This window comes from Pteropus alecto, unplaced genomic scaffold (genome assembly GCF_000325575.1).
Source record: "Pteropus alecto unplaced genomic scaffold, ASM32557v1 scaffold87, whole genome shotgun sequence".
NCBI classification, from domain to species: Eukaryota; Metazoa; Chordata; class Mammalia; order Chiroptera; family Pteropodidae; genus Pteropus; species Pteropus alecto.
The window spans coordinates 8,756,432-8,782,816 of record NW_006443225.1 but is presented as its reverse complement, the minus strand read 5'-3'; the positions used below and the strand labels follow the sequence as shown (position 1 = coordinate 8,782,816).

Below are 26,385 nucleotides of genomic sequence, written 5' to 3'. Positions count from 1 at the left end.
TTGTGTCAAAGGATTAGGAATTTTGGCAATTTATAGAAAAGGTTGAAAATCAAACAGAGACAGGTCTGCTGGATGGCCAGGAGGACCCAGCCAGTCCGGGGTGGGAAGTAGGGGAGAATTCTGGACAGATTTCTCACCCTGGGGCACATATGTTAGTGTGACTACTCTGGGGAAGGGGAGTTGGGAATCAGAAATCCTCACCCTAACAGCTCCAGCGTTGCCCTGGATGGTTGGAAAAAAGAAAAGGCAGCAGCACATGGGGCCGAGGAGGTCATCGAGTCTGACCTTGGCATTTACTTCCTCCTCTGATCCCCAATGGTCTATAAATAAGTTATTCTGCATATTTCAGGGAGTTGTGCTGGGAGAGCCAGCAAAATAGCCATAGCCTTGAAGGAAGAGACAGGGCGGCTGAGTACTGGGAAGGGCTACCGGAGGACACTGTCCGACTCTGGCTGGGCGTCCAGATGTGGTTCCTCTCCCCTGCGGTAATGGGGCCACAATGGTCCAGGCTGAACTGTTTGTTGTTGGTGTGCTCCTCTTGCTGAAGTTGCTGGATCGACTCCAAATTGCTAAGACCCAACATGCCTTGTGGCTGCTGCTGCTGCTGCTGCTGCTGCTGCTGCTGGAGCCAAGTGATCAGACAGCCCTGGTCTACCTGCCCTGCTTGTCTGGGGAGCTGCTCCCATCTTCTGCTCCAGGCCTCTTGCCCGGGGAATGACTTAGGTGAAAGTCAGAGTCACAGAAGCAGCTATCTTCATCCATATTGTGCATGAATGTGGCTCTCCCACAACACTTGCTTCTCCTATAGAAAGCCCTGGTTGGTGACCAGTAGGTACAACTGACTCTTGTGCTTAGCCATAACACTAAAGTGATTGTTTTGGAAAAAGATGATAAATTCATCCTCCTTGGCAGCTGCCATTAGCTCACGCAGACCATGGTAGGTCAGCTGTGCTGTGGTGGTCTCCTGGGACTGCTCTGTGATTAGGTCTTTTGTCACAAGGTTGACATTGCTGGTGTGCTTGTAGGTGACCTTCTCTATCAGCTGGTTGTAATTCAGTTTCCGAACTGTACTCAACATCCTCAGGACTCTGTGGATTAACAAGCCAGCCATGGTACAGAGGAAAACCTAGTAGGTCAAAGACACTATACTCACATGTATACTCAAAATCAGAGTCATCTGTGAATCGCACATTGATATCCAGATAGGTGGCCAATTTAGGCAGCACTGTTATCACATTGTCAACATTCTGCTGAAAACTAAGCTGAAGACCCTCTGTCTTCTGGGGCTTGATGAACAGGAGGCACTCTTGAAGATGGGCCATGAGTTCATCTAAAGTGATCACTTCCTTCTTAAGGAGCAGTATACACACACACACACACACACACACGCGCGCGCGCACGCGCGCGCACACACACACACATTCATATATGACATAGATATATGGCATCTTTACATCAAATTGTTACTTAAGTTTTTTATTGACTCTTATTTTGTGCTCAAAGTGTTCCTTCAAAGTAATGTTTTCAATGTTTCTTTTAGCAATTGTCTAAAAAAATGTTTAAGCACTTTTATTTCATATGACTCATTTCCATTTCTAGTCTTATCATCTTTAATATCACCTTTCAAGTATGGGAAATGAAAATATTTAACATTAGAGAGTGAGAGTAAGAAAAAAGAGAAAACAGAGAACATCTTTATGTAATAGAACCTGAAATATGTGTGTGTATTTATATGTGCGTATACATACACATGGATGTATATACATACAAGGACATGTGTATGCACATATGTATATATTTATACATATATATGTATGTATATATGTGTATGTATAAACACATTAATACTATAAGCATATATTGTATGCTATATGAAATATGTGTTTTTCCCTTATATTTCAACAATGGAAATGTATAAATTTGAAAATGATAGACAAAATGACTTACTTAAAAATAATTATTATCTTGGACAATAATTTTCCCTTTGGACACCTAACATGAAAAGATTTCAAATCACATCATTTCTATAATGACTAACATATGCTCTGTTTCTCCTGAAAGAAAAATAAAGAACCTCTACATAATCTGATACTAATTTCATAATGGGCTCAACTGAAGTAGATGTGAGAATTGACAATTCTGAATTTCATTGTTGTGAAGCTTGATTACTCTCCTAAGCTCCTTATGGTTATATTTTAGTATAGAATGTTAAAAATACCTATGATAGGAATATGGTAATGACTGTGCATATAAAAATATTGCCCAAAATTCTTAATCAGTTTCAACAAGAATTATTCACAAATATACATTTGAGATAATCATTAATGGAATTTTAGTAAAGACAAAATAGTGGGGCTGTGTGTGTATGTGTGTATGTTTTAATCCATTAGAAGATTTAGTCTGCTCTGCCTGACGTAAGGGTGATAGCTTTCTATCTCTTTGTCTAATTAACACCTTTAATCTTTTTTAATGGTTAGGCATTCTCTCCTTGCTTTTGAGGCATGCTAGAGATAAAAGCACGGGAGGCTGGAGGTTAATCCTTCCTGTACTTTATTTCTTAATTTCTGCCATAGGGATCGCCTTTCCAATGTAGCTATTTATTCAGGAACCCTGATAATATGCTTTGAGTAAGAGACAACAGATAGTTGGTTTAGAACTACCATTTAATATTACTTAATATTACATTAGAGGGGTTATAATTAATAACTGTTAAATGAACACAACTCCTATTTCTTACATGCTTTTATTATTATGCCTAAGAAATGAATCACATTAATGCTTTTAGAATTGGTATTGAACCCAGATAGCACCATAGCTAGAATTATTCTAGCAAAATGGTAGCAAGAGTGGTAAACAACCCCAGCTTTAGTTAATCAAGGATGTTACAGATAAATACGTTTTTATTGAGGATGGTTTGATTTTTCTCACTAATATGAAAAATATTGAATTTTCTCTGGTATAAAAACACATTAAAATTGGCATTCAAGAAATGATAGAGATTTGACTTTTTATCTTAGACTTTTTAAATATGTTACTATGTCATATGTGAGGCAAAATGTTTTGACTATTTGCCCCAGTAACCTTGAAATATTTTTAATACAATTTTGTTCAGAATTTTAGAAAATATACTGAGATTTTGTATGTAAAAATGTACTCTCCTTCAAAATCCTCCATTATAACTTTAAGCAAACTATAGATGTTTAAGTATTTTAAAATTAATAAAGCCTTTTCAATAGATGTTTATGACTTGATTTTTCAGCTCAAATAAATATATTATAATATATAATATATATCTTCAAACAATTTTGCTTTAGTTGAACAAATATGCCATCTCTTCAGAATTATAACTGAGCAACTTTAAAAATGGACTTGTTTTCTTTTTAAAATTAGAACTAAAATATTCTCAATTTGACAAGGATTATAAAAGTCAACATTCCTGCATTACACACACACACACACACACACACACACACACGCACTCTAAAGATCTCTACATAATTTTAGGTAGAAAAATTCAGGTGTCAAAAAAAAGGTAATCAAATATTTAAAAATGGGACAAATTCCTTAGGTAAAATACAAATGTAAGTACATTGTAAATTAAAGCACTTTCAGGATTTTCTACTATGACCTGTTTATAATGTTTGTTAAAATACATGTGTGGAACACATTTGCTTAAAATATATAATAATCACCTTTGCCTTTATTCCTTCTATGGACAGGCTCTCATTTCACATACATAAGGTAAAAATATATTGGTCTAAAAGAGATTTATTTTCTTCCTAAAATATTCTCTTTGGTGATTTGTGAGTGAGAAATATAATGAATAACATAACAACAGTGCAATGAATGAGCTTGAATATTACTTGCTTTGTTTCTTCATTAACCTACTTTCCCCAGTGGAAATAGATGGTTATTGTTCATTCTCCATTTTCTTTATATTTTTTCTGACTCTGCAACGTTTATGTGCTCATGGAAGAAAATCCATTAAGTACAAAATGCATTTTGTTCTGCCATCCCATTTTCTAGCTACATGTCCTTGACCAGACTGACCTAGAATAATTGTTGAACTCTATTTCTTTATCTGAAAAATGAGGATAATGTCTGCTTTAACTAGTGTGTGGATGTGAAAACCAATATTATGTTTCTAAAGTTACTAGTTAAAAGTTAAGGACATCACCCCATTTTAGAGATTTCCTATCATGCAAGTAGCTGTCATTTCATACTACCTTGTTATGGTGGTTCTGTGGATCTGAATAAACATGGCATCTATTGGAAAGCCAGAGAACCGTGATTCAAATCAGTGTTACCTTTCCTAGTGAAGACTCTCTTTGCTCTTCTCTCTTCTTTCATTGTCTTCATTATTTTTATTTTAAGTTATGAAAAAAATTCTTTGCTATCTTTCTGGCTTCTTTTCCTTTTATATTACAATCATTGGCTTATAGAAACTATAGCAAGTTCATCTGTAAGAGAAATCACAGCGGAAACCACAGTACACTATGTGTCAACACTTAGACTAAACAGTGTGATTGGTTGCGTTTTAGTGATGTGGTCCACCCACATCACCGGAATGAACCCCATGCCCCACTCATCACTGTCAGGTGAGGTGCCAGAAGACCTGGTCCCCTGGCTTTACTTCCCTTCAGACATCTGCTCTCAGTCAGGCTCCGTGGGTCTACACCCTGCATTGTCACATGTAATCAGAACGATCCCCTCTCGGGGTTTAGTCCTCTATCCTCTAGTGTTGAAATTCTTAAGACCTTTACCTACAGATTTCTATCTTATAAGTGAAGTTGGATGGGACAATGGAGTGTGCATTTCAGATTGGAGCCTGACCCACACACTGTTCCCCTTCTTGGGATGGGTTCTTGGGCTAACCCCCAGATATCTGCTCTCTGCTCCTTGGTGCCTTGGGCCTTGGCTAGCATCTTCTTCCTGCTCCTCAGCCATGACTGCTAATACCCCCTTCCTGGGCTGCCAGCCAGGGATTAGACTCTGGTTTCTTCATTCTCCTGTTGACTTCAGCAGGGCCTGGGCAAAGATCTGGGGTGAGTTGGGGTCAGGAGCCCACACATCCAAAGGTGTTTCAGGACAAGAACTGAAAGCAGCATCCCTGCCGGCTGGTGACTCACTGGTTGAGATCCTGTCACCCTCCTGGGTCCAGCGACCTACGGTGTCCAGGTACAGAGACTCCGTTCTCTAGAGAGAATGCCCATTGTCCAATGTGTGCTGGCAGTGCCGGCGGGAAGTGGAGATCAACTTCCCTGCCCCCAGATCTCGCACATCTGTCAGGCAGCTGCAGGAGGGGGTCCTGGCAGCCAGGACCATGCCTGCCGGCTTGCAGGTGGAGGCCCTGGGCGCCTGGCAGGGTCTGCCCTTTCCAGGCTAGTATTCCCATGGTAAACGAGCACTACATTAAATAGAAAATAAAAAACACCATGACAGGTCAAGGGAGAGATAACAGAGAAAGGCACAAGCTTTATATTTTATTACCTTTAATAACACTTGAATCCTACTTTTTGAAACAAAGAGCCCTGCATCTTCATTTTTTCTTAGCCCCCACGAATTGTGTAACTGGACCTGCCTGCTCGCTTGTTCTCTGAATCTTCTGCAATGGCGGCTGAAGACTGTACTCATCTTCTGTCTTTTCCCTATCTTTCAACCCAACTGTTTATTTTGAACCCTAGCCAGAAGGAGTTGGTCTTGCTGAGGTGATATGTAGCCATGTTGTCCTGGGAGCTCACTTGCCCTAATGGCATCCAAATCTTTATTCCCTAAGGATTTCCTTCCTTGAGTCAACTTTACCTCCACATTTTATCGTAATAATAGTGCTAAGGGATTCCTAAAAGGATATTTGAAATATTTACACATATTCCTAATATTGGCCTTACTATGCTATTCCTTAATGTTTGTCATTTATTATTTTATGCATTTAATCAATATTTATTGATTGCTTACTAAATGCCTTACACTGCTAAGTACTGGAGATACATTCTTTCATTCAACAGGTATTTACTAAATGTTTACTAGATGCTGGACTCTGTTCCAGACTAAAGATACAGTGGTAAACAAGACTGCCAAGATTGTTACTCTTGTGGAGTTTATATTTTAATGAGGTTTATATTTTAAGTGGGAGATAGACAATAAACAGCTAAAAAAATAATGTCTAACTTTTAAAGTTTAACAATAGTTAGACATTCCTGAAATTCTTTAAATTTTAATTTACCTTTATAGAACAGTAGATACATACATGCACACAACTGTTCTTTTAGTTACTAAAATATATGGATTTTCTAGCACAGGGAATTATTTTCTTCTATGTATCCTATATTATCAATAGCCAGTGTAAATTAATGATCGATATAATCAATAAGTCCCACCGGCTTAAATGAACATAAGCTAAGAGAAAGTAAGGTCCTTGTGGTCAACTGGCTCAAGACACAACAAATAATTCAAGGAAATATATTCAAGGGCCCAACTAGTGGTTGACAAACAGAACAACCAGTGGGTTTCAAATAGAGTGAAATGGCCAGGGGAAGTCAGAATGGAGAACTGATGTTGGAGATGTATCCTGAAGATGGCTGGGAACAGAGAGTTAGAATAAACAGAGAGGACATTCTGAGTGAAGGAATAGCCTGAAGAGGAAGGGATAAACTTGCCTGGGTAAAGGGAGTGCTGATAACTCTAAGGGAGACCATACATTAGAACTAGGCAAAGAATTTTAGACATCAGTTTGTAGGTCATGTAAGACACTAAAAATTGGGGGAGGGGAGACACAAATAGAAATGAGACTTAACATGGCAGTAGTCTGTCTATCTGACGGCTTTGCTCACATAGGAACTAAAGGTGAGGATCAATTACATTGTTGCAACTACACAATTGTAAAATGACAAGTTTAAATGAGGATGAGAGCATTTGGATTAGATATAAAATATGAATTGACATGATTCATGATGGGTGGTATGGAAGATAGAAGGTAAAAAATTCCTGAGATTTCAACCCTAGGTGATGAGAAGAATGGAAACTTTCACAGGATCAAAAATAGATGATGAATTTAAAAAAAAACACACACACTAGAAAAGCCATGAGTGTCCTCCCAACCCCCACCGCCCAATGCCATTAAAGCTGGAAGCCACCATTCTCCCTCTTCACTAACTCCTTGACTATGTCAACTCAAAACTTGACAATGAGGCTGACAGTCCCATTTGCCCTAAGAGGCCAAATAGCATTCACTGTCATTGCAAATAACAGCATTTCCTCAGTGAAGGTTGAACTAAATTACTTTAACAAGGCTAAATTAAAAATCAAACATGTTGATGCATTTTATGTGAGGCACAGAGGACACAAAAGATCATCAAAAATGAGTGGCAATATTGATCGTCATAAACAACCTTTCATGGAGTAAAATAGATTCAGTGCTGACCCCTTGAAATGCGGTTACCCTATTCCTAGTATATTCACTCGTAGCTTAGGTAGTTTAGGAGAATTATTTCTTTTTGGTCATATTTTATTTTTAATGTATTATGTTAACCTTTCCTTCTTCACAATAATCTATTTTTCTCATAAATGGAGTTAATGGTAATAATAATAATGACATCCTAAAGTTTAGGAATTTGTGAAAGTTATTCATTCTTTTCTATTAAGTGTATGAAGTACACTTAACATATCTAATTATCCTTCACAGAAAAAAAATCTTATGGGTTTCAAATATGTTCTGACAGATAACTTGGATATTGTAAGGCAGCAACATTTTTATTGACTCTGCTCAACTTTTACTGTATTCTCATCCAGTTCCTAAAAGAAGTATGTATCATATTTGTGGTCTTACTATTTCAGAAGATTAAATTCTATAAAATAGCACGAGATGGTCTTTCAATTTGGTTGTGTTATAAAATGTTGGAAAACATCATGGGAGTGTCTGAGATTTGTTTAGATTTCATCTTTACAGCAGATCTTCTTAGATTAAATCCTTACAACTCATATCTGATAAAATTTAAGATGAGGCTAAAAGAAATTCTGGCAGAAATACTGGACATTAATGTAATAATTTATTATTAAAAATTTAGTCATCTGCTTACACTAATTTAGAGGAAATGGTATTTTTAAATATTTTTTCTCATCTTCACAAACAGTTTTGCCAACTCCTAGAATACTGTGTCACTACCATAAGGCCCTAAATAGAAGAATTTAAGAAAATTTCCATATACAGTGTCAAATAATGTGTGAAATGTATTACTCCAAGAGCTTAAATATAAACAATTACAACTTGGTTTCTATAAACTTATGATTGATCTAGCCATATTAGGGTATTATAAGAAGCTAGAAATATTTTTGGAATAAATGCTTAAGTCCCTTATCTGTTTAATTAATATTAAGTGTGGTAATCATGCTTTCTTGCCTAATATCTATCATCGGAATTGCAGTACTGGGTGGGATATGTCATAGATATGAAGCAGATTAAGAGTTCTTATTTTTTTCTTACTGTATATTTAGAATGTAATTCAGCCCTAACATAAAACATTACATGAATTATATCCCCATTCTTCAACCTAATACCTCAATAAATCTGTAATTGTGTCTCCAGACATTCCTGCCTACCTTACAACAAATAACCTCATCTTTAGTTCACCCATTACTCTACCCAAGTTTCTCTCTAACACTTAGATTTGATTATGTCTCTTGTGTTTCAGAGCTATATCTGCAGAATAAAACTCCTTAATATGATATTCAAAGCCCTTCAAAATCGAGCTCTGGCAAATATTTCTTTATCTCAATAAATGATTATGAAACCCTTGTTTCATGCCAGATCTTCTGTGGCAGCAGGCACTCTTAGAGTAGGGGGATGAAGAAGAGAGTCTCTGCCCTCGTATATCTCACGGAACACTGGGAACCACAACCCGGTGTGATCTGCACTTCATACTTTGCACGCGTAAAGATCACCTCAGATCGGAACGGTTAGGGAGGTTTTCCCAGAGGAAGTGGTAGCTGAGACTTGTTTGATGCCTAGAAGTTCATCGGACAGAAAAGAGGTAAAAGGGTCATCTGGAAAAGGAAAATTACCTGTGTAAAGCCTCGGAGGCATTACCAAATGTAAAATGCTTGGAGAAGGGCAAGCAACTCCATGTGACTGGTACATCAGGTTCAATGACAACCTTGGAGAAATAGGATATTGGGTCCGATTACAAGTAGCTTTCTGTTTGAAGGGATGCCATGCCATCTTTGTCAACCTGTAGAAGGAGGAAACAGGGTTTTAAGTTTTTATCTTTGGGTAATAGCGCAAAGAAGAATATGTACAATAAAATAGGACTAGCGCAGAGAACAGGTGGTTGAGCTAGAAGCCAGTGGCCGAGAAGACACAAAGGTAGGAAGACCTGATAGATGCACTAAAAGCAGAATTGTCATAATTCCATGACAAGATGGATAGAGGAATGAGAGAAAAGGAAGAGTGCAAGATGACTTCTATGTTGCCAGCTTTGCAAATGAGTCGATGCTCGTCCGGTATTCTAGGAAAGAGAATGCAGAAAGAGGAGAAAACCTGGAACAAATTAGAGCAGAGAAGAGATGAAAAGGTTGCTTTGGATTCTGTTGAGTCGGGGGTGCCATTGGGGATCTGACTAGGAATGTGCCATAGGCAACTAGGCAGAGATGCCTGTAGTTTAGGCTATAATTCTGAGTTTAATTATAGCTCTGGAATCACTGGGATACAGCTGGAATATAGACAGTTCTAACAGCCAAATAAATAGGGACATAAAAAGTGCTAGTGATATCTCAAAGTCCATGTTCAAGACAATTGTTCAGATTTATACGCAAATTGGTGCACTCCCTTATCTGCTCCTAATTGTCTTTTTTCTTTTTATAAAAGCCTCAATGAATTTACTTACTGTTTATTTTAGACAAATTCTCCACTAACAAATATATTTCTGCCACTGCATAATGCATCAATGAGGTTTATGTAGGGTAAAGGGTATAGGGTAAAAAAAAAAATTCTTATGACAGGGTATCATAATAATTATTATAAATGTATGTTTTTGTCTCTTGTTTAATTAATTAAGCATCCATTCTATGATTACTTTTTTCATTTGAGTTGCTGTGTACTTTGGGAGTGTACTAATTTTACAAAACTTACCCTAATCTTGAATATATTGTAGCTCTCAGACTTTCACTAACTGAATTGAGAAATTTACTTCTAAGGTATTAATTTTTACTTGGATAATCTGCCTGAATTATTGTATATATTTATTGTTATTATACATTTATTCTTTTTTTTTACTTCCCTTAATGCTCTCTACAACATACCAGTCCCTATTTCAGCCAATCTATAATCACTTTAGTTATTTTTCATGAATGTTCTAAATCATCTACAATGTAAAAAGAATAATTCTGAGGGATTAATTTAAGACTGATAAATAGATAACCAAATATCAAATTCTAGTTCATAGAATCTAAAACTGTGGTACATTGTTCTAAAGATGTAAAAAAAATTAAATATCATTGGTAGTCAATGAAAGAGCAAAAGAGTCAATAATTTTTTGAAGGCAACTGATAAATATTCTAAGTATGCAGAAAGGCCATGTCATAAATAATAACATTTGAAAAATAATATCCAAACAAGGAACAAAAAACATAAGATCTATAACTGTCAGTAGAGGAAACTATATTTCTTCCTTCTCTAAAACAATCTAATAAACAGACAAAAAAGGAAACATTTCAACGATTCCTACACGTTTCAACATTTCTTCAGCAAATGTTGCTCCAGTGTTATGTACTTAAAGTAACTGTAGTAACAAACGATACTTTCATTGGGTTTTAATTCTTCTCTGAGACTTGCAGAAAATCTATCGATTTGTGTGGGCATCATTACCAAGAGGATCTCAGGCATTGTAGGGCTTTGCTCTTACTGTGCTTGATTTGCTCATTATAAAAGACTTCAACTCCCTGAACTCAGTTAACCAGTTTCCCATAGTGTCTAACTATGGAATTTAGAAGGAAAAGACAAATGATATCACAGAAGTAAAGCCAGAGCTCCAGTCTACATAAAAAGCTGAGAAACAAATTATATAGAACATTTTTCTCTGCAAAATGAAAACATATGAGAGATCGGACCAGACTCAAGGAAGTTGGACTAAAATTGTTTATTACCCCTATAATAAACCCCCTGTATATGTGATAATTATTTACCTTTGAGAATTTATTCTGAATTTTTAGGGAAGTGAAATTATTTGTTATGATAGTATAATGATAAATCCATGTCATTATTCATTTGTCAAAACCCACAGAAATTACAACATGAATAGGAAAACTAATGTAAACTATGGCCTTTGTTAATAATAATGTATCATAATTGGCTCATTAATTTAAGAAATGTATTACACTAATGAAAAATTTTAATAATAGGGAAAGCTGTGTGAGAAAGGAGAGAGTAGTGGAATTCCATACTTTTTGTTCAGCTTTTCTGCAAACCTGAAGATCTTTTAAAGTCTATTCATTAAAAAAATAAATAAAAATTGCTCTTTAAAAATTAAACATCAGAAAAATGTAAAGAAGAAAGAAAATATTGCCTCAAGTCCTACAACTTAGAGATAACTACTCAAGATTTTTCGGTGATGGTTTTCGATTGTTTCTGTCTCTCTTCATCCCTCCCCTACTTCCCTCTCTTTCTCTTCTCATTCTCTCCCACTCCCTGCCCCCTCTCTCCCTCTTATTTTATTATTTTTCAGGGTTCCAATGAGAAATATTCATACTGCCTCTGTCTGGGTTCTAATCCCGGCTCGGTTACTAAATAAGTGGGCTTAGGCAGGTTATTTACCCATTTGGGCTCCAGTTTCATCATTTGTAAAACTGGAGAAATTGTAGTGTTTACCTCATTGGATTGTTAAGAGGATCAAAAGTAATAATAATTATTAAGAGCTGAGCTTACTGCCTGGTGCATAAGGAGCTCTCAGTAAATACTGCTTCTCTCGCCCTGCAAACTCCTTCACATTCTTATCCTTAATATGGTGTTCTTTCATGTCAATGAGTATGGAATTCATGTCATCATTTTTAAGGCTGCCGACTCCATCAATCACTTTTTATCAATCTCCTTTTGATGAATACTGAGTTTATGTCCATGGGGAGAGGGGGTGGCCTGGATGGCTTTTATATTACGCTATAGTAAATACCTTGGTCCATGAATCTTTATTGATTTACATGATTACCTCCTTAGGATAAATTCCTATATATGGACTTGCTGGACTCCCGGACTCTCAATTATTTTCAGGATAAATTATCTTCGTGTCGTGTTTTTGACCTTTTCCTGACATGCTTCTCCAGCCTCACGGCTCCCACTCCTTCATGTTGAGATATTTGTGTTACATCCTTTTTTCTTTTTAGGGCCCTCATACGCATTGCTTCCTTTGCCTAGGACGTGGTCATCACACTATCTCTTTATTATCTTTTTTTAAATTTGTATTTCTTGCTAGACTGTAAGCTCCATGAAAACAAGAAGCATATCTATTTTTTGCAGGGTTTCTGGTTGCACTTTTAACACCAGCTGAAATATTTCTGGTGTTTTAGATGTTATCTGAAAAAGTTCCCCAAGCCCACCGAAGTAAATTAAGTTCTTGATTTAATTGCTCATATAAATAAAGTTTTATGAAAATTGGGGTGGCTATGTTGTGTGTATTTCACTTACCAGGGTGGCTTTCCGTGGTAACTCACAGAGACTCTAAAAGCAACACAGAGCTTCTGGTAATAATTTTGGGCCAAAGCAGGATTTTAGATTTGGGAATCTCCATTCTACAAAAATTTATGCTAATAATCTACAGGTTTCTCTGTATGTTAAGATATCAATTTCTTCTGTTTTTGAACCAAATTCAACATCAGAAAGACGTATGGTGAGGATGAGCTTCAGAATTTTCTGTCCCCTTCTCTCACGTATATGTACCCAGAATAATCCCCAGGACTGTGGATATGATGAATTTTACTTCTGTGATGAGCTTGTGTTATACAGCATAGCAGACCTTAAGGAGATTATCTGTGTGGCCCTTATCTAATCACATGAGCCCTTTCAAGACTGAGAGTTTTCTCCATCCAGTTCCAGAAAGGAATCAGAGATTCAATGCAAGAGAAAGAATTGATAACTATTGTTGACTTAAAGATGGAGAGGCCATGTGGCAATAATTTTGATGGCTTCTAGGAGTTGAGAGCAGCCCCACCTGAGAGCCAGCAAGAAGACAGAAATTCAGTTCTAGAACTGCAAGGAACTAAATTCTGCTCATAGCAAAAGTAATCTCGAGACTGGCTTTTTCTTCAGGCCTCCTCAGTGAGAACTCAATGTAGCCAAACTCTTGAGTTTAGCCTTGTGATAGTCCAGGTAGTCTTACCTGGACTTACCTGGACTTTGGACTTACAGAATTGTATGACGACAAATGGCTGTTGTTTTAAGTTACTAATTTTGTGGTAAATTATTATGAAGCAATAAAAAGCTAATACAATGGGGGTGAGGAATGGCATGGAAAAGCAGAGTATGTGCCCAGGTGTCCCTGAAAAATATTTCTGCCTTCTATTTTGAGCCTTCATGAGAGTGTATAAGTATTTGTTGAGTGAATGAACATAAATCAAATCAGTGGGGACGTAATAAGGAAGGCACACAGGGGGAGAGAACTGTGGCTGCAGTGGGTGGTACTGAGGCTCCCTACAGCTACAGATTCCCCAACTTTTTCTCCACTGATGATAAATGACAAGGTCATTTTCATACATCTGATAATTTAGAGTTTGACACTTTTAACCTCAAAGTTTTTAACTTTTTAGTTCAATGATTGTTAAACATTTTTATTATTGACTAAAATATTTCTCCAACTGTGTAGAAAGTGTGATTGCAAAGCAAGATGAAGAGATGTGGGGCGAATAATCCCTATACAATAGAGCAGATATTTTTATGTACGCCAATACAAATTAATGGTTGGGGGAAGAAGCCCCCACTAATAACCAAGTCCTTGCCTAAAAAATGGTTAAATTCAAAGACTTAGAAATGTTTATTAAATACTATTAGGCATACAGCAAAAAATAGGCGTATTTATATTCTTGAGGATACATTTATGATATAAGCATACATTCAAAGGAAAGAAGAGACATTATTGTAGCCTGAAATATTGTCTCTCTGCCGGCCCCAGCTTTATGAAGATATAATTGACATATAACATTGTGTAAGTTTAAGGTATACAACATGATGATTGAAATCAGTCTTGTTGGGAGTTTTCAATCAGCAAACATTATAAATCAGAGCTTTTTTTTTTTTTTTTTGAGTTAGTTCATCAGTACATCACTGTTTCTATTCAATGTACTAAGTGCCTTCTGCATGTAACTTAAAATCAAATGGTCATCCCTAGGTAATGCATGTGCTAGTAATTTGTAGAGAGCATAAATTCATTCTGAAGAGAACTCTAGCCAGAACTAAAATTATACAGAGGTGGGATTAGTGGGAGGAAACTTCTTGAGAATATTAGTGTTCAAGCAGGCTCTGCCGTGTTGGCAATGAAGAGAAGAATGAAATTTCCAGACCAGTGGAGAAGGGTTATTCAACTCAAGGATATGAAAAGAACAGAGAATCATCAAGATGGCTGCATGCGTGTATTGGTTTTCTAACACAGTTATAACAAATTGCCACAAACTTAATGGCTTAAAACAACACAAATTTATTATCTTGCAGCTCTGGATGTCACAGTAAAAAGTGGGTCTGCAGGACTGCATTCTTTCTGAAGGCCTTGGGGGGAATCCATGTCTTTACCTCTTCTAGCTTCCAGAAGCTGCCCACATCCCCGAGATTATGGCCCACATCAGTCTGGCCTCTGCTTTCTTTGTCACATCTTTTCTCTGAGTCTAACTCTCCTGCTTCTCTCTTTCACTTAGAAGGATGCATATGATTACGTTGGGCCCAACTGGATAATCCTGGATAATCTCCCCATCTCGAGAACTTTAATCACATCTGCACAGTCTCTTTTGTCATGTAAAGTAACATATTTAAAGGTTTTGAGAATTAGGATATGGGCATCTTTGAGAGGTTATTCTTCTGTCTAACAGTCGGTAGCATAGGCCCGTTGATTATGGGCCTTAAAAGGCTGACTGGAGAGATTAGGGAATTATCGATATTGAACAAAGGAGTGATTTAATGAAAGTAGTATTTTAATAAAATTAATATTGCAACAGATGGCTCATCGAAACTGGAAACAGTTTCTGTAGTAGATTACTTACAGTAATCTATGTGATTAGAGTATGCACTAAGAGATGGCATTGAAATACATGCTAGCAGTAGGCATTGTCAGACTTCGACGTGGGTGGATATAAAAAGTACCTTATTTTTATACTATATACAATAGCTTCTATAAGATGTAATTCATACTTCATATACTTAGCCCTTTTAAAGTGTACAAATTCAAGTTTTTCATATATTCAGAGTTTTGTAACCATCACCAAAATTAATTTTAGAACATTTTTATCATTCCTTAAAAAATAAAAGAAAGGGAAGAAAGAAACCTGTACTTGTTAGCAGTAACTCCTCATTTCTCTTCAATACCACAGTCCCAAGGAACCAGTGACCTCTCTGTCTCTATAAATTTGTGCATACTGGACATTTCACATAAATGTGATCATATATATGTGCTCTTTTGTGACTGACTTCCTTCATGTTTTCAGTATTTATCCATCTTGTAGCACAAATCATTCAGTCATTTTTATTGCTAAATAATATTCCATTGTATGCATATGTCACAATTATATATCCACTCCTCAGTTGATAGACATTTGAATTGTTTCCAGTTTGGAGCTATAGTGAATAATTGGATGTTCATACTGTTATGAACATTTATGTACATGTTTTTGCATGGGCATATGTTTTCATTTATCTTTGCGTATGCCTAGAAGTTGACATGTTACATTATATGTGTAGTGAGACATTTTGAGGAATTGCCAGTCTGTTTCCCAAAGTTGGATACATCATTATACATTCCAACCAGCAGTGTACAAGCATTTCCATATTTCATACTCTTGTCAACATTTATTATAATTTGTATTATTTTAGCCATCCTAATATGTGTGAAGTAGTATCTCATTGTGGCCTTGATCTGTATCTTCCTACTGACTAATGATGTTGAACAACTTTCATTGTGTTTATTGGTCATTTGTATATCTTCTTTGCAGAAATATCCATTCAAATCCTTTGTGCGTTTTAAAATTGTGTTATTTATCTTTTAACTATTGATTTGTAAATTTCTTTATGTATTCTGGATGCAAATCTCTTACCAGATGTATACAAATATGTTCTCCTATTCTGTGAGCTGCCTTTTCATTTTCTTGAGGAGTGCCTTTGAAACACAAGTATTTAATTTTTATGAAGTCCAGTTTATTTTTGTTCTTATTTTTGCTTTAAATGTCATATCTAGGAAGGCTTTATCTTACCCAAGTTTATGATTACTCATATTATTTCTTCTAAGAATTGTATAGTTTTAATTCTTACCTTGATTTTGTTGATCCATTTTGAGTTCATTTTTGTGTATGGTGTGATGAAGTGGTCTAGCTTTATTACTTTGCATGTAGATGTCCAGTTATGCCAACACCATTTGTCAAAAGACTGTTGTTTCACAATTGAATTGTCTTGGTGCCTTTGTCCAAAATTAATTAACTGTTAATGTTAAAGTTTATTTCTGGAATCTCAATTTCATTCCATTGATCTTAATGTACATCTTTATTGCAGTACCATACAATCTCAATAACTTGTAGTATTGTAGTAAGTGCTGAAAATGTGAAATTCACTACTAATCTAACTTTGTTTTTCCAGTTTAAGACTTTTGCTTATTTTGGGTACCGTGAATTTTTATATGAATTTTAAGATCAGCTTGTCAATTTCTGAAAAAATAATACTGCTGGGATTTGTAGAGAGATTGTGTTGAATTTGTAGATCAATTTGGGGAGTATTGTTATTTTATCAATATTCTCTTCTGATCCATGGTGTCTGATTTATTTAGGTCTCTTAATTTTTTTCAGCAATGTTTTATAGTTTTCAGTATATAAGTTTTGCCCTTATTTTAAAATTTTATTCCTAAGTATATTATTTTTTTGATGCTATAATAAATGAAATTATTTTTCTTAATTTCATTTATAGCTTACTCATCATTAGTGTATAAAAATATAATTGATTTTTGTATGTTTATTTGAATTCTGCAAATATGCTGACTCATTTATTAGTTCTAATGATTATTTCTTTGATTCCTCGGGCTTGTCTATATATAACATTATGTCATCTGTAAAAAGAATTAAGCTTACTTCCTCCTTTCTAATCTGGATGCCTTTTATTTCATTTTCTTGCCTAATTGACTGGACTAGAAACTCCAGTACAATGTCGAATAATTGTAGTGAGAGAAGACAAACGTTTCTCATTGTTGATGTTAGGGAGAGTCTTTAATATTTTACCATTAAGTATAATGTTAGCTTTTCAAGGATATCTTTTATCAGGTTGAGGAAGTTTCTTTCTATTTTTAGTGTGTTGAATGTTTTGGTCATGAATGAATATTGAATTTTGTCAAATGATATTTCTGAGTCTATTGAAATGATCATATGTTTTTTGTCCTGTTTTCTATGAATGTGGTATGTTATATTAATTGATTTTTGGATGTTAAACCAACTTGCATTCCTGAGATGAATCCTGCTCAGTCATGTTGTATAATCCTTTTTATATGTTGCTAGAATCTTTTTGCTAATACAATCAATCCTCATTATTTGAAGCTTCCATATTTGTGAATTCTCCTGCTCACTAAAATGTACTTGAAATTTCCAAATCAATACTTGTGACACTTTTGTGGTCATTTTTAAACACGTACAGAACAGTGAACAAATCAAGTTACTCAATGTATACAATTTCCAGCTAAAGTTACAAAGGGTGATGATCTGTCCTCTTGTGTCAGTTCTCACACTGTAAACAAGTATCCTTTTTGCGGTCTATTTAATGTCACATTTTTCACATATTTTTGCCTTTCGTTGACAATTTTGGTGTTTAAAATGGACCCTAACATGAGTCCTGAAGTGGAAATGTGTTTATTATATAAGCTTTGTTCAGATACGAGTTATAACGCTGTTGGCCATGAGTTGAATGTTAATGAATCAGCAATATGTATTAAATAAGGTTCCTTTAAACACAAAAACACACAAAACAAAGCTATTATTGATTAGTTGATGCAAATGTTATGACTAGAGGCTCTCAAGAACCTAACCTTGTATTTCTCTTGTCAGCAATAGTCTGATATTCACTAATTCAGTGTTCTCAGTGACTTTATAGAGCATAACTTCTGTGAATAATAAGACAGCTATATTTTTTGAAAAATTTTACATATATATTAACTAGAGAATTAGTTGGTAGTTTCATTTTTATGATGTGTTTTTCTAGTTTTGGTATCATGGTAATAATGGCCTTATATAAGGAGTTGGTATATGTTCTCTTTTTGTGGGGAAGAGTTTGTAAAAATTTGTTATTAATGCTTTTTAAAAAAATGTTTGTTAGAAACTACTAGTGAAAAAACAGTCCTGGTTTTATAAAGTTTAAAATTTTCTAATTATGCAGAAAAAAAGTTAACAGGACAGGCCTAAGATCCTTAGAAAGGCTAGCTTACAGTTGGCTGGTGTCAGGAACTTAGATTTTGGAAGGGTTCTCACCATTCCTAGAATTGATGAGTGGCTCATTGTGTCTTATCTGTTTGTACAAACAATGTGGCTTATGCCGAATGTCATCTAGGAGTCTGGAATTTTGGTATAAACTAGGTAGAGGCTGTCTACGTAACCAGCTCAGATAATGAGTGTCTTGTAAGCTTTTGTGATTGGCAACATTTGACATGTGTTTCTATACCTTATTGCTGGGGGAATTAAGCATGTCCTGTGTGCCTCCAGTGAGAGACGACCCTTGGAAGCTGTGACTTGTTTCCCCAGGTCTTTGTCACATGCACTTTTTCTCTTTGCTGGTTGTGCTTAGTATCTTCTCACTATAATAAGTCATAGCTAGGAATACAAATCTATGCTGAGTCCTCCCTAGTGAATTAATCACCCTTAGGGAGATCTTGAGGATCCCCAACATATTAATGCAATCTCTTTGCTTGCTAATGACTTCATCAGATTTCAATTTCTTCCTGAGTAAGTTTCAGTACTTTGCTTCTTTCCAAAATTTTTCCATTTCATCACAGTTAACTTATTTATTGGCATGTCATTTTTCATAGTGGTCCTTTTAGTCTGTAAGGTCAGTAGTAATATTCCCTCTTTCATGGCTGTGTTCAGGCCAACTAAAAGTTTGTCACATTTGTTGATCTTTTCAAAGAATCAATTCTTGGTTTCATTAATTTTCTCCATTGTTCTTCTATTCGCTATTTCATTAATTTACATCATAATCTGGACCTCTCAAAGTCAGTCTCTGCAGCGTGGAACTGGGGGGAATAAAAAAATGCTGTGGCTGGCCCCTCCAAGGAGATATCGAAGCCCTTGACTAGGGGTACAGGGGAGCGGGAATCCTGTCTCAGCCACACCTGCTCAGAGTAAAGCTTCTGTCACGGTGATCTGGGGACAGAGGCAAGCCAGGGTCAGGTCATATCTCATGCATTACAAACTCTTCACTGGTTTTTACCAAATCTACAAATCTACTGCTCTTAGTAAATTTTATTGAATAAATCTTATTTAAGCCCTGGAACAATTTCCAGAAGTTTAAAACCTTTTTCTATATAATTTTCACCAATTATTGTTTCACTATGGAGTGCACCTGTGGGTATTCTTTCGCCATCATTCCAGAAGGGATCATCTCTCAGCGTTAGGAAACTTCAATTGCTATTACTTTGGAATTTAAAAGTACCATATTAAAGAGATTAGACAATACCTAAATAAGCTTGAGCAAATTACTTAACCCCAGTTTGCTGAAATGTAATATGTAGGTAATAATAGTTTCTACATTGTAATGTTACTTCATGAATCGAAATAAGATAATCATCAATGCTTTGTCATTTTTACTGTTAGATTATACCAATGTCAGTCTTTATAGTGATCATCTTTATACCACAGCTCTATTTTTTCTTCATTCCTTCAAAATTTTAGATCCTGGATCGCTGTCATTCCAACATTGCTTCTTTCATAATTCTTAGTGATTTCAATATCCACACAGGTAAACTTCCCAATCCTTTGGCTCCTCAATGCCTTGACTGTGTGTCTCCAGTGATTTGTTCCCTTCTCTACCTCAGCCTGAGTTGCAAACTCACTTCCTTGATCTTTTTCTTTCCAACGGCAACAATTCCTCCAAAATCTCAAGTTCAAACATCCAGCTTTCTGACTCTGGCCTCCTGTTTTGAGTCACGACCTTTTTTATATGTCAACTCCAACATTCCTGAAAAACACCTAGACTAAATTAGCATAAATTCTACCAGATTTATACAGTCCTTCATCTCCTAAATCTTTAATTTCCTCGTTACCCATCTCAAATTTCATGTTCAATCATTATAATCACTCTCTTTCATACATCGGTAACTCCCATGCCTCTCTCTTGCTTCATTATATTTTCCCAATGAAACTTTAACTCTAGTTAAGTAAAGCTTTCTGCTATGTGCCTTCACCTCTACATCTCAATATGGTTGAGGAAACTGAGGAAAATGCACAACCGTGATAATTTGTTTCACTTTAAATCCATTATCGATAGCTTGAAATGAATCTCTTAATGTAAGCATACTATATTTTCTTTGTCCATTTTCTCTTCTACTCTCCTAGAATATTTTTTCTGATTTCTTCTATTTCTTTAAATGTCCAGTAGTTTCTCCTTCATCATCAGTCTCAGCTGATGCCTTGATTTCTCATTTCACTGAAAAAACTGAAGCCTTCTAAAGAGAACTTCTACAAGTTACAATTAACGCATCAGCCACTTACCAATCTTTATGCTCTTTTTCTTCCAGTCTCCTCCGTTAGCATGTCATTCATGCCTCCACATAGATCATGTGCAAATCCCATCCATCTTGCTTGCATTTCTCTGTATAGCTTGTATGCTATTCTCATTAGCATACACTTATCATATAAACTCTTGCTTGATATCACTTTGCTCTACAACTACTTCCCCAAGTCTTTCTATTCTTTATAGCAAAACTTCTTGAGGAAATTCTTTGTCTACTGTCACAAATTTCTTTCCTACCATCTTCCTTGTATTTATAGAAAATCAAGTTTCTCCCTTATAGTCTATCAGAATTCCTCTTGTCAAGATCACCAAAGATATTCATATTGTTAATATCAATTGCCAATTCTCATATTATTTGCACTATCTATAGCACTGAACATAATCAATACCCTTCTCCCAGAAAGTTTTTTTTTTCTTTTGATGTCCATCATATCTTTGACATTTCTGGCTACTTCTTCTCAGTCACTTTGCCAATTCCATTTTATTTTCATAAACTTTAATCTTTAGATTTTATTCCTCTTCTACCTATATTTACTCTAATGGTGATAAAATTTTCCTCTCGTGGTTTTAAAAATCATTTCTATGTGACAGCAAAATTTATATTCTGCCGCTAGGATCTTCCTCTTCAAATCCATATATCCAACTGCCTATTCAACATCCATTTGTCTATAATCAGGCAATTCCAACTTAAGATGTTTAAAATTAATCTACTAGTGCGCAGCTTCTGCTCACTTCTATTGCTTAATGGTGGCCACATTCTTCCGGTTACTTGAGTCAAAAATATTAGTATAAGTTTTAAATACTTTTTCTCATATCTGGTCCATCAATAAAAATTACATCTATTTTATCTTCAAAATAAACCTGGAATTCAACCCTGTGTCTCTTGAATCCAGCTGCCACCATTCTCCTCCATGTTCCTGTCACCTTCCTCCTGGATTATTGCAGTATTTTTAAAATTAGTCTCTTAGCTTCTGTATTATCTCTGTCATCTACACTCCGCTACTTAAATTTTAATATTTCACATACCCCTTGTTTGCTTTATGTTTTTTCTTTAGCATTCGTTTCTCAGAACATTAATATTTTACTTTTTGTCATGTTTATTATTTGTTTATTTCAATAGCCTGCATGAGGGCAGGTATTTTTTACTTTTTTTTTTTTTTTTTTACTACTCTATCTTCGGTGCCTATAAGAATGCCTGTAAGAATGTTCTTCTAGTGAATAAAGGACTAAGGTGCCTATAATAAACTTGGAGGAATGGGACAGGAGGGAAAGTAGAGGAGAAGATACCTGAAAGATAAAAATCTTTTAGTTGTCAATATAGAGGAGATAATTAAAACATTTGAATGTATAAAATCTGTAAATGTAGAGGAAAACCAGCAATTAGACAACAAAGAGAATCATTAAATTGGAGGATAGAGAGAAGAAGCAGCCAAATGAGTGAAAGATACAGAAAAAAAAGTCACAAACAATATCTTGGAAACTAGAAATGAAGAGATAAGCTATGTAAAGTGTAGTGTGGAATGTGAGGAGGGTCAGAATAAAGAAACTCAATTCCATTAGAAAAACGCTTTAAGTGAGCGGTGTTAGGGTTTTGATGGGTCCATAAATCAAATCATAGGAGTTTAAGGAATTAAGGGATGGCTTGAGAGCAGTGGGGTCCAGAAGTAGGTTGCTTGTTTGAGGAGCTTAGCTGTAAAATAATTTTGAATAATAGGAAGGTGATTAAAATAAAATAGTGGTTTCAAAGAGGAAGAATTTTCAAGATTTTGGAAATTCAAACGTATTTCAAGGAGAAATGAGTTAAAGAAAAAAAAACGAATTAGAAAGCACTAGTACAGAAACGTGATCTCTTTGGAAGAATGGATTCCCTACATAATAAAGGAAGTCAACTTTTACTCTGCGAGAAGATATTTTGTGTGTATGTGGCTTAAAAGGAATTATGGGAAGAGAATTGTTGCATTAAAGTGAATACAGTGAGCTAAGGGCCAGTAAGTACTCTTAGAAAATGATTCAGAAAATTCATTATGGAGAGAACATAGTTGGAGTACCTAATATTAAACTGATATTGTAGTTTGATTGCCCTTCAACTTTTGTGAAGGCTTCTCTTAGAAATTCTGTCACTCCGTCTCCCAAGTGTCCAATACCAGTGTTTAACTGTGCAAGCATGTAGAGAGATTTCGTGGTCAGTGCATACTTAATCCAAAGACTCTGGAAACTCTCAGACAGCGAGTAGATGTTAGTCTGAGGCAACCCCAGTCCAGCTTGGTTAATAAAGGGACGGGTCTCTCCCTCCAGGCTAGCTGCTCCAGGCAAATTCCAACTTTGACTCTGCTCCAGGCACGCCTTGGGCCTGAATATAACCTGGGAGAGAAGGCACTGCTTGGAAATCCTGGTTCTACCTACCACTTTCCTTCCTCTGATCTCGCCCCCTTAACCTCTTGATGTCCCAGGTTTTTGTAATCTGTGCCTTAATTTCTTCATTGTCTGTCCCAAGAGCTTAATATGTGGATAATGTTTATACTATCTAAGAAACATGAAATTTAAGCACAGCTGATATTGTGGATTAAGATGGAGGATTACTCAGTTTATGAAAAAAAATTAATAGCGATAATTGTGATGTTGAATGCCCTGATTAACTTCCAAAAATATATTTGTTCATCTGTGAGTTCTACTGCAGTACTTATTTTTATACAAAATTGAATGTTATTCTGGGCTGGGTAGAAAAAAAGGATGCTCATTGAAGAGATCGAGTAGTGTTTTGTGGTTAAGACCGGTGTTCGTTTAGTGCTATTAATTCATTGTTATTGCTATTGTTATGTTATGTAAATAACACTGGCCTTTCTATTCAGTGTGGTTGTGTTGTGGATTTAATTAAATTTGAAATTGGGAAGGGCAGGGAGGCTTATAAGTTTCAAAAAAACTAAAATTGTATTCTAACAATTTAGAGGTATAAAGCATTGTAGTCTGCTTAAAATTAAGGTATTAAAATAAGTTCTTTAACCACCACTGTTGTATTAACAGATTCAATCCATTAAAAGCATTCAGTAGAATTATATTTCAGATGTAAAATTATCACATGTCAGCATTGCTGCGTAGTATGGAACTGACCAATGAAATGATTTTTATTTAATTGAAGGTCAAAAAAATCAGATTTCTGACTAAGATACAGAAGTAGTTTCTGGTGAGCTATAATATATAGAATAATCTCAAGTGACATAATAGGATAATGACTATTTTGCTATTTAAAATCTTTCTTTTAAAGGCATTTTGGTTTTCAACTAATTAATTTTTGTTTTTTAATTTTATTTTTTTGGTGGCTGTGGTACTGAATTTTTGAGTTGAGTGTTTTACCTCCCAGAGTATGGGATTTCTGCCCAGGAAAGGATATTTTTGTTTGTTTGTTGTTTTGTTTTGTTTTGTTTTATTGCTTTTTTCACTTGAGAGTAAGTATAGAGGCAATTGTGTTCAATATTCAGTGCTTATATATTAAATATAGTTTATTCATTACAGATTATTTGCCTCCCTTTCTAATTACAGAAGACTTGTGCCTGGTGAAAAGTCATTATTTATAATCTTTGACCAATTTAGTTAGGGCATTAGTTAAATCTTTATTCTTCCATAATATGGGAAAGTAATTATGATAGAAGAAAGAAATTCTGATTTAAAAATAGAGGCATTTTTATTATGATTTTATATAAGCAAAAGGATTTCAAAAATAGTTTTAGTTTGGATTAATTCATATTGCAGTGTACAGCTAAGAAAGGGGTTTACATTTGAGATCAAAACATGGAAAATCCTTAAGCATTAACAGAGAAATAATGATGCTCTGTTGATTATTCAAATTTGACTTAATCAGTATTTTTGTCTATTCCTATAAAACTGAAATAACAGTTGGTCATAACAATTAAGGTATAAATAATGATAAATATCAGCATAGTTCAGCCAGTAAAATCTATTATCTTCAGTTAAAATGAGCTAGAGATGTTTAATCCAAGTAATAAGAGCTTTCTTTTATTACAGTTTTGTATCTATCACTTTTTCTTTTTCAAAAAATTGTTTGTTTGGTTTTTTTTTTTTTGACGATTGAAAAAAACATTTTAAACATTGTTTAAAGTAAAAGAACGAAATCTGGGTTTAAAAAAAGAAACAGCTGCTCATCTGTCCCATCCTCACAGAATTGTTCAAATTGACAAACTGCATTCCAAGACCTTATTCCAGTAAATGCGGGACACTGCGCATTTACAAGTGACTAAAAAAATCGTTCTGATGTTTTAGTGGCATTTTCATATTGCCTCCTTCATAGATGAAATATGGTATTCTTTTCTTTAAAAAAATAGACCTTACTATGTCACATGATTGATTGCTATAGAATTTTTTTAAAGACATAACTGACAATGCAAAATAGCAGATTGCATGGTATTCATATTGTTCTGCTTTATAACATAAAACTTGTTTAGTAAAGTACATTTTAAAAATAGGATCGTGTCATAAGCAATGCAATGTTGCAAAGGCAGCTAGAAATTAGGCACTGTGCAGTTGTGTTGTGAAGAAAGCAATAATATGGTTATTGGAAGATTTCTGAGAATGTCTGGCGTAAATTCCAGCCTCTGACCACATGACTGAGTCTAAACGTAAAAGGGAAAATTCCTTCCCTGTTAAAATATTCCTACTTCAAATATTCTGAGTAGACAAACTCACCTTGCTGGGGTATCTCATGTATGTGATTTTATAAACAGAGGAAAATTACAATGTCTAAGCCCCAACCTAGAGATAAAATGTTCAGGACATAATTCCAGTGTCTTGCAGATACATGTTCACGCCTTGCTTTTCAACATGCATATAAAATGGCTACATGTAGAAAGGTGTTATAACCATGGTAATTGTCGGGATAAATGAATATCGAATGTAAGAATTGTCACTATGACATGTTTTACACTACCTACATGTTAAAAATCCTTTTATGCCAATAATTTACATAACATGCTTAAGCAAGCATATGTTGTCCCTCAGTTTCTTAAAAAAAAAAATGACCCAAGTTAACAATGCAGTAAGAAATATATTTGGATTTTATTATATTGTTAGTGTAGGCTATAGATGATCCCATACTAAATAAAAAGATAGAAAAAAAGAATTTAGAGAACTGGTAAACTGACAGTTCAACAATAACACATACACATACACATATATATAAATTTTGTAATTTTAGAAACTTATCCTTATTTTGAATTATGGTCAAAACATATTTTGAACATTGACTGTGAAAGTACCCACTTGATGTTTAGTCTGAAAGATTTAAATCTCCTAATACAAGTATGTATAATCAGTACAGTTGTTTTCTAACACACACATTAAAACCAGTCATCGGATTTGAAGAAGGACCAGGCTGTGAGGATCTTTGCATGTTTTTTTTAACAGCCAATTATCAGTTTATTAAAATATTTGATTTAAAGTAT

At 35.1% G+C, this 26,385-nt stretch overlaps 1 pseudogene; it reads right to left on the bottom strand.

Annotated features, from left to right (window-relative positions):
• Nucleotides 1-345: 345 nt before the first annotated feature.
• LOC102887795 overlaps nt 346-26,385 on the bottom strand; it is a 63,858-nt pseudogene continuing 37,818 nt past the window's right edge.